The sequence below is a fragment of the Eurytemora carolleeae genome, unplaced genomic scaffold (genome assembly GCF_000591075.1).
Source record: "Eurytemora carolleeae unplaced genomic scaffold, Eaff_2.0 scaffold1579, whole genome shotgun sequence".
Lineage (NCBI taxonomy): Eukaryota > Metazoa > Arthropoda > Copepoda > Calanoida > Temoridae > Eurytemora > Eurytemora carolleeae.
In genome coordinates, this window is record NW_019397503.1 from 56,671 (window position 1) to 65,842 (window position 9,172).

A 9,172-nucleotide genomic window follows, 5' to 3' on the forward strand; every position below is an offset into this window, starting at 1 on the left:
TTTTGTAATCTCTTTAATAGTATGTATCTTAACATTGAGAAGAACACTTTAATACTTTTGATTATGTAATCACATTAATTTTTGTGATGAAAAATATGAGAACAAATAGTATGTATCTTAACATTGAGAAGAACACTTTCATACTTTTGATTATGTAATCACATTAATTTTTGTTATGAAAAATATGAGAACAAATAGTATTCATCTTAACATTGAGAAGAACACTTTCATACTTTCTTTTGATTATGTAATCACATTAATTTTTGTGATGAAAAATATGAGAACAAATAGTATTTCTGCGACTAATCTGAATATTTTTTTTCTGGAAGAAATTGTTTTGTAATTTCTTGAATTTGTTGCTTGTGTTTGACAAGATATAACTTTGCGTAAATTTCCATGCTTGATTGTACACAAATAAGATGAAATAACTTTCTATATATGTCTTCTTGTGATGTTAATCATATTATATATTATATTTAAATCAATAATACAGATAACTAATAATATGTGATTCTAATTATTTCCATTTTCATCAGACGTCAGACTGTAACAATAACTTACCCCTTAATCTGTTTATTTTTAAAGGAATAAATAGCTCTCAAAGATCCAGATTCCAGATAACTATGAAGATTGAAGATTATGCATAGAAGCCTAGATGACTTACTAACCCACTTACATTTTTGCAGCCCTGGACATGAACATCACAAGTATTTGTTTCTGAATTATTTGATTAAAATACCAATAAATATAGAAAACTTGGCAGTAGGGCTGTGCATGTTCTGACTTTTTTTGAAATTGTTTTGTTCTGTTCTAGAACAGGGGCCTTATTGTTTGTTCCTTGTTTGTTCTTTTTCCAATCATTCCATCCACATCCTGTTCTGTCTGTTCCATTCCATCCACGTTCCATGTCATGGAAAATTTTTTGGTTAAAATTGTAAGGTTCATTTAATCAAAATTAGATATTTTGCTACAGTGAAAACCAGAAAACTATGATACAGAAAGACAACATCTTAGTGATATTTACAAGTCGAACAAAATTAATTAGTAACTTATTAAATCACTTATCCAGTTACATTGGTCTGCTTGAGTCTAAACTGTCGTCTTCCTTTGCCAGATTTTTCTGGTTATCCTGTTGCAAATGAAAATTATTAACAAAATATTAAGTTTAAATTCAATTTTCTCAGCATTTGAGACTGAAATGTTAGTGAAGTTCAGTTTATGTTATGCCACTGCCAAAGTTTAAATTGAATATTTTGTTGTTGAAAGGAATTGTGCAATAATTTATTGCGTGCCATAAGGTTTAAATTGAATTTTATCAAAAAATTGAAACACAACGGAATTCCTTTGCGTTTATTTGCGAGCAATTATTACGGAATTGCGAGCAAGTAAAATCCACTTGCGTTGGAAACACTACTAGTCGCCGTAAAAAGATTTTAATCTAAATTGCCGTTCTAGCCTTCAAAATGGACACAGTCCTTTTTCTAAAAATTTTCAAAAAAATTTTTAAATCATTTTTTGTCTTTTAGTTTTAAAAAACCTCAATTCTATCAGTAAAATTGGGCAATTTTTTCTATTCTGTCGTATAAAGGTAAAGTAAAGTTATAAATTGAAATTCTCAAAAAATCTTTGAAAAGGAGACTGAAGAACTTTGAGGATGAAAATACAAACTGTTTCTTCCGATATGAAATCAAAACGGATGATAAAAAACGAGGGCCCGCTAAAAAGCGCGCTCTTTTGTCAAATCTTAGCCAGTTTAATTCATTTCTTCAAGGTGTAAGTACGCTGCTCAATTTGTTCAGAAAGTTTCTACATGATGAGATCTGCATGACCTGTATAACAATTGCGAAATTGTTTAAGTCATGGAATGCTCTTTATATGGATAATAATAAAGAATTTTCCATGATTTAGCTGATTAGCATTAATCATCAATCTTCAACTTCAACCCTCAAAACAGTCAACAATTCAGTCATTAATCCAATAAAAAATATATACGAATGATTTTTTTATATATTTATATTGAATTTGCTTAACTATTAACTTCACTGTTCCTTTATATTAAAGAATCTTTTACATCTAATTGGTTAGATTTCTTCGTTTCTATGTGTGCTAAATGACCTTTTATATCTGTTAAATTATCGATTATTTGTATTTTCGTTCACCAATGTTCAGTTAACTTCTTGCATTAAATTCATAACTTTTATTCGTTCAGTACCTTGTATTATGACTCATAGCTCTATATTCAATTCTAGGTTTGTTCTCTCCCTGTTCAGTCCTTGTGTTCATGTTGCTGCGATCCAACCTTTGTATAAGAATTCTTAAATTATCTTAATAACCCTAGAATTTGGATAAATTATTCCTTTAATTAAAAATTAATTTTTTTAAAAATAACCTAATAATCCGATTAATAAACGGAACAATTGAGTATTCTTGTTTATTCCTTTCCTTTTAAAAAGTTTAAAACTAGGCACCTTTCGTTTACATTCTTCGATTCTTTAGAGATTTCATCCCTCCTCGGGTTGGTTTGGAATGTTTTAGACAACATGCCGTATCTGTCTCTCCTTATTTCTTGATGAAAGAAAGAACAATTCCTCCCATTCTTACAATTACCTTGCAAATAAAATTTGCAATGCTTGCTCATCTTTCTGAAACAGAAACTGATTATAATTCATCTGGTTGAAATTAATAACGATAATAAATTTAATCTAATCACATATTTAAATATCATTCAATTATGTATTTCATTTTAATGGAGATGTGTTTCTTTAAAAATTTTCACTTTTTTGATACTATCTAATTCCATTTTAATAACTTATTGATTTCCATTCTTTTCTTTTCACTTATTTTTCAACTTTCTCGCATAGATCTTGAATTATTTCCAGAGTTATTTCTTATTAAAAACACATATTAACTTATTTTCCCAGTTATCTTCTAGATTCCCATTACTCTCTTTTTCCTTAGTCTTGAAATTTACAGCAAATCCCGAATTATTTTCTTGATTTTGTCCAAATCAATACACTCATTAATTTGTTTTTTAAACTTTAGATATAGCATCAATTTTCGTTATGACTCCTTCTTGATTTCTTCATTTTACTTTGTCTTAAGTATGTCACATTTTATATTATTTCTTCACTTTGCTGTCCAGTTTTGTTCTTTGACCAAGATGTGTCCACCCACCAAAACACGAGAAGTGGTCCCTCTTTAGCATTCCTATTAATTGAGTTGTAAGTGAAGACATTCCGAAAAATGCTTCTCCGCAGAATTTCTTCTGGAAGTTTTTGTAGCTTAAGACTTCCACTTCCTGTACATCCTTGAAATCATCTCTGGATTGTTCGGTAGGTTGACCCATCCATTGTCTCGAAACAAAACCTTTTAGCTTAGTTTTGTTATTACCAGGCTTATTTTGATTAAGTATGAACTTGAAGTTACTCTGATAATTACCTAAAATGGCCATCCTAGAGTCTGAGTGCTTATAATTGAAATTATCATTTAAAGCCTTTGTCAAGGTAGAAATTTTGTAAAAATTTAATTGTTAATATTAAAATTAAGGAGTTTTGGTTAAGAATACAAATAAAATAAACTATAAATGCCATCAGGTTTCCTTGATTTGCAGTTTTCTGAAATAAAGAAAAATTATTCAGACGCGGTTTTCTATTTTTTACAATTTAAAATAAACAAACATCCGAAATAAAAATAATTAAAAACCAAATGTAGTAAAATCTCATTAGTCTTTGATGTTAGCAAATAGTTTATTATGTGTTCTCTATAAAGGAGCACCGGCTCCATGATTGAGTTTTCAGACAGGACGTTCATCCTGCCCGAAAAAAGCATGGGTCCGGTGCTCCTTGAACACCAGACCCACGCCGAGTAACCATTTGCTTTCATCTCCGACTTTTCTGGCCCAATGAAACTTAATAAAAATTTGAAAAATTAAATATTAAATATTTATAATAATGATAATTTAGATCCTTGTGTGTTATCATATGGACGTCATTTTACATTTTTCTTAAATAATTAGAATTATGGTTTAAAAGTTTAACTTGTTTCTCATCTTTTTAATAGTAAATATATATTGCTCTAATTTCTTTCCCGGGACATCTGTTGGTAGGTAGTGGGTATCTTTGTTTAATATTGATTTTCTGAATATCTGTTTAATGTAGATGTGTCTATTGCTCACTTTGTCAAACACTGTTGTTCCAATGAACCTTTTAACTTTCGTATCTTTACTTTTTTTATCTGGATGTTCTAATTCTTTTATTAGTTCTTGTGGGAATCCTTTCACTTGTAAGATTGCTTTAACTATGTTGCTTTGGTTTATATATTCTTCATTTGAGCATGTATGAGTTTTTATTGTTCGAAAATATCCTAAACCTGCCATTTTTTTATATTTCATACTGACGTTGGAGTTAAAGGGAATTATATCAAATTTAGATTTATCCTTTCTAAGGACAGTCGTTGTTGGAAAATTATTCCCTGGTAAATTAAATATCTTGATGTTCAGAAATTTTCCGTATATTAATTTGGTTTCAACGTTGAATTGTATGCAATTTGGGTAACCAGTTGTTATTATTTTTAATACTTTAAGCATTTGATTTATTTCTCCTGTTAAGTGTACGGATACGTCATCTCTAAATCTTAGAAATCTTGAAACGTTTTTTTCTAGTTTTAACCCATGGATTTTTTTGAAAATTTTCAATTCATAAATTCTAAGAATAATCTCACTTCCTCGAGCAGCGGAATTATCCCCCATGGAAAACCCTTTTAGAGTTTTAAAAATTCCTTTGGGTTGTTTAAAGTAAGAGTGGGTCATAGATACTTCCATTAAGTTTAAGATATATATTATGGATTCTGGTTCAAGTTTGCAAATATTCCCTGCTGTTTTTAAACAGCTTTTTAGTAGATCTTTATTGCAATTTGAGTACAGATCCCCGAAATCGCCTTCTATTTCTATTGATTTTCCCCATTCCCCAGTTTGTGAACTTTTTACTCTGGCAATTGCTTCATCTATTCCAGTAACAGATGGAGAGAGTTTTCCAAATAATCTTGTAAATTCGATTTCGATATAGTATAGTAAGTGGCTGTATACTTTATCTAGTACTTTTTGGATTAAGTTTATGGGATCATTCATAGAGCTTTTAATTCCCCTACAAGTTAGATTTGAAACATTTGATTTATTTATTATTTTAAGTTTCTGGATTTTTGGCATAAGTCTTAAGGTCCCTATTTCTTGGTTTTTTCCCGACCAGATAAAATCTGATTTTTTTATAATTTCTGTAAGTTCGGTAGGAATGTGTTCGCTTGCTTCTTTTAGGAAAAAATTTATATTTCTTAAATACCATTCTTCCCTAATGTTAATCTTACCAAAATGTTGTTTTTCGTTGATATCTTCATACTGCTGTAGTAGATCCTCTGTATCAATACATACATATCCCATGTTCTTGTCCGCAGCAACTAAAATTTGATCCTTATTGAGGTTGAAAATTTGTTCTAAATCCGTTGTCGGTTTTTCTGTCTTTTGTTTATGTTTTATCTTTCTTAAGTGTTTTTGGAAATTCTGTGTTTCTGTTTTGCATCTTTTTTCTATCGATAACAAAAGTTCACATAAATGTCGATTTTTCCGAATTAAAGCGGTTTTTTTGAGTTTCCGTATCTTAATAAATAAATTTTGAGTTTTAATGTTTTTTGCTTCCTTCCCAAAAATATTGTTCAAAATCATGATTATTTCCTCTTCAAAATTGCGTAGTTCTTTCTTAATATTGATTGGGCAAAATGGTGTGAATTTTTTTCCTTTTTTCAAGTTGTAGATTACTTCTGGATCTATTGGGTTTCCGGACAAGTTAAAAAAGTTTTCTCCTTTTAGGTTTACCATAATATCTTCTAATTCAGTTTTTGCTAGTTTAGACATAATCCCTTTAATTTTTGTTATTAAGCCATTTTCTATTGGTTTTACTAGTGTGATCAAGTTTTCATTTAGAGCCTTAGTTACTATGTGCATTTTTACATTATCATTTATTTCCTTTGCTTTAACAGCTATATTTAATTTTTCTAAGTTCCTTTTAATTTCCGATTTAAAGATTATCCATTCATTTTTAAAGTTTTCACCTGAAGAAATAAATAATGTATTTCTTCCATTTATACAGTTTTCTGTTAATCCACCGATAGATGATACTAGTTTTATTAAATTCTCACTTACTAGTTTAATCGATTTGCTAATGTCTAGCGTAATCATGTTTAAAGATGCCATTATTGTCCAGATACATTTTAATATAGGATGCATTTTCCTGAAAAAATGAATTAATGAAAAAATGAAAATTTAGCCAGCACTTGCATAAAATAAAAATAAGTTTATTGACAAATTTATAATTATTAAAAAGTTTTTAACGAGAATGATGTAGAAAATCGATGGTTTTTGATTTGATTACAGTTTTTCACAGCTTGAATTTAAGTTTAACGGAAAAGTAATTCATCAATTTTAAAACATAACAGTATTGATTTGTTTATATTTTTGCACAGCTTGAATTTAAATGTAACGAAAAAATAACTCAACAATTTTTAAAACATAACAGTATTTTTACAATATTTTGTTTTTTTTTGATTTTTTATATATTTTTTGATTTTTTTGTTTTTCATAAGTTTAGGTTTAATCAAGATTAATTAAACTTTTGAAAATTTCCTGTTTTTTCCAAAAAAAGAAAGAAAACATTTAATGTTTTTAAACTACATGATAATAAGTATACGAACGTACAATCCAAAAAAACTTTTTTAACAAACTTTATTTGGGGATGTAAATAATCAATGGATATCGAGATATAGATTTTTTCTGAACTGAACTTTTTTAACAAACTTTATTTAGGGATGTAAATAATCAATGGATATCGAGATAGAGATTTTTTCTGAACTGAACTTTTAACTTGAATTTACTTTTTCTCCATCGCTGACGTTGATCAATAGAGCATCTTCTTCATTGGAAGTACTGCTTTCGTTGGCACTTTTATTTGCTATGATTCCGTACTCTGTTATCTTTTTCTGTGTGTGATCTAGCTTTCCTTTCATTCTGGCGTTATGCTCTTTTTTCTTCTTAAGAATTTTGCTTCCTTTCCTTGGAGCAGTTTGAAATTTGTCGGCAAACTTTTCCAGATCTTCAGATTTCGAGTCTTCTGAATCAAGATATTGTCTGGATCGTCTGATTTTATCAAACTTGTTGCATGAACTAGAAAGGTAAATGGCCCAATCATTGGTGTATTTAAACTTAGACGAGTACTTTTCCTTGATTTTGAAGTCACCCCAGAATAAGTAATATTCTTCGGGTTGAAGTTTCTTGGCGATTTCTCTTATTTCTTCTTCTGTTCCGAACACCCAGCATTGAACCAATTCTCCTTCCATTCCAAGAATAAAATGTAGGTTCCATTTTTTAGGATCGTTATTTTGTCTTGGTTCATTTATATCTACCACTTGTCCGTAAACAGGTCGTTTGGTTCTTTTTCCTAGTAGCGCTACACTTTCTGGAATATCTTTTGATATGTTTCTTGACTCACTGTTTGTAAATCTTACGGGCCATGAAAGCATGATTTTATATTTCCTCCCATTTCTATCTCTTGTGATTTTGTCTCCTAACATTGAATCGGGATCACTATTATTTATGTTACTTTCTATCGGTTTATCCTTGGCTTTTGGTTCTGGTGGTGAGTAGTAAGGGGATGAGGAAGAAGAGGAAAAATAGTTTTCTGTTTTCCTGTTTTCATATTCCTTTTCTTGTCCATTTCTTTCTTCGGAAGCTTCTCGAGAACTGATGTCTGACAACACATCTTTACTAGTATTGTTTCCTGTTTCCTGAGAATTTATGACTTTCTCTTTTTCTCCTGTTGTTGAATTCTCTCTAGATTTTTTATTAGACTCGTCTCCAGTTTGTGAACCCTCTCTTGGTCTTTTTCTCTGTTCTTTGTTTTCATCTTTTTTAGGTTTTGATTCTTGATTAAAATCTCCTCCAATGTCAAATCCAACAGTTTCTTTTTCTCTTTGTATTTCTTCAATTTCTGGTTCGTCTAAATCTTGGTGTAGTCCTAATGAATCAATTATTCTACCACCATCAAAACTAAATCCTCCATAGACGTTTATTAGACCTTCTTGATTAGTTTTACCGTGATTTTTGCTGAATAAGAGCTAGAGAATCCAAATCTTATTTTAAGAAATTCAGGTGATGGTTCGATTCCGGGTTGACAGCATAAGAACTCTTGGTTTAGGATGGATTTTAAAACTCTTCTTGTGTTTAATTTGAACACAAACTCTTGTTTTTCCTTGTAAGTACGTCGAGGTTTGGAGTAGTATTCGTCAATTTCCTTGTTCCCTGTTTTTTCTCCTTTTTTAATAGAACATACTGCACACTTAAAATTCTCCGTTACTTTTTTCCCATAGCAGATGGCATGCGCGAATTCTCTACATTCTTGGCATTTGAGCATGTCTGGTTCGTATGTTTGATATCGGCAAAGGCAGTTTATAACTCCAGATTTAAACTTTTCTTGTGAATCTGACCCGGATGATGAGTAAGTTTCTGGTTTTTTCTTTGTTTGTTTTTTTCCTTTATCTTCGTTATTCCTGTTTATCTCTTGCTCTGTATTGGAGTTTTGTTCTTCTTGGGAATTAATTTTCTTCATGTTGTTTTTTTCTTCCATTGAAACCTCAATAACTGATGTTCTGTGTTCTTGCTTCTCTTTTAAGTCGCCGCTTTTTTGGTCCGTCCAGCTTATTCTCCTTATAGGTTTGGGATTTTCCTGTTGTTTATCCGTCGAGTGGTTCCTTATCCTGTTTACACCTTTTTCTTTCTCTCTGTCCTTGAATTCTCGCGTAAAACTTGAAGAACTTTCTCCTACACCGTATTTCCTTCTAAATATAAGATGCTTAGAGATTTATGTATTATTTTCCATTTTTAATTCACTGGTTTCAAATTTAAATTCTTTAAAGGTTCTTCCATTTTGAAACTTTTTACTATGTTGTCTTTGAAACTTTTTAGAAAATTTTAAGAAAATTTATGAAAATTTTTACAAAACTAGCTCAAAAACCTTTCCTCTGTTTATTAAAAACTCTTCTACCTTCCGCTTTTTGTTTTTACTGGGCTTGATGTACTACTGTAATGGCTGATTTCAGTTTCCCAGCCAGTATCAACCCGTCTATTCAAAAA

The 9,172-nt window shown here is 30.1% G+C and overlaps 1 long non-coding RNA gene across 1 annotated transcript; it reads right to left on the reverse strand.

Annotated features, from left to right (window-relative positions):
- Nucleotides 1-2,823: 2,823 nt before the first annotated feature.
- LOC111714623 (uncharacterized) lies at nucleotides 2,824-9,172 on the reverse strand. Its single transcript, XR_002768020.1, has 4 exons — nucleotides 9,084-9,172; nucleotides 6,191-8,877; nucleotides 5,359-5,448; nucleotides 2,824-3,614 (listed from the first exon to the last, which is right to left on the reverse strand). It is a non-coding gene; the product is annotated as an uncharacterized LOC111714623 (long non-coding RNA).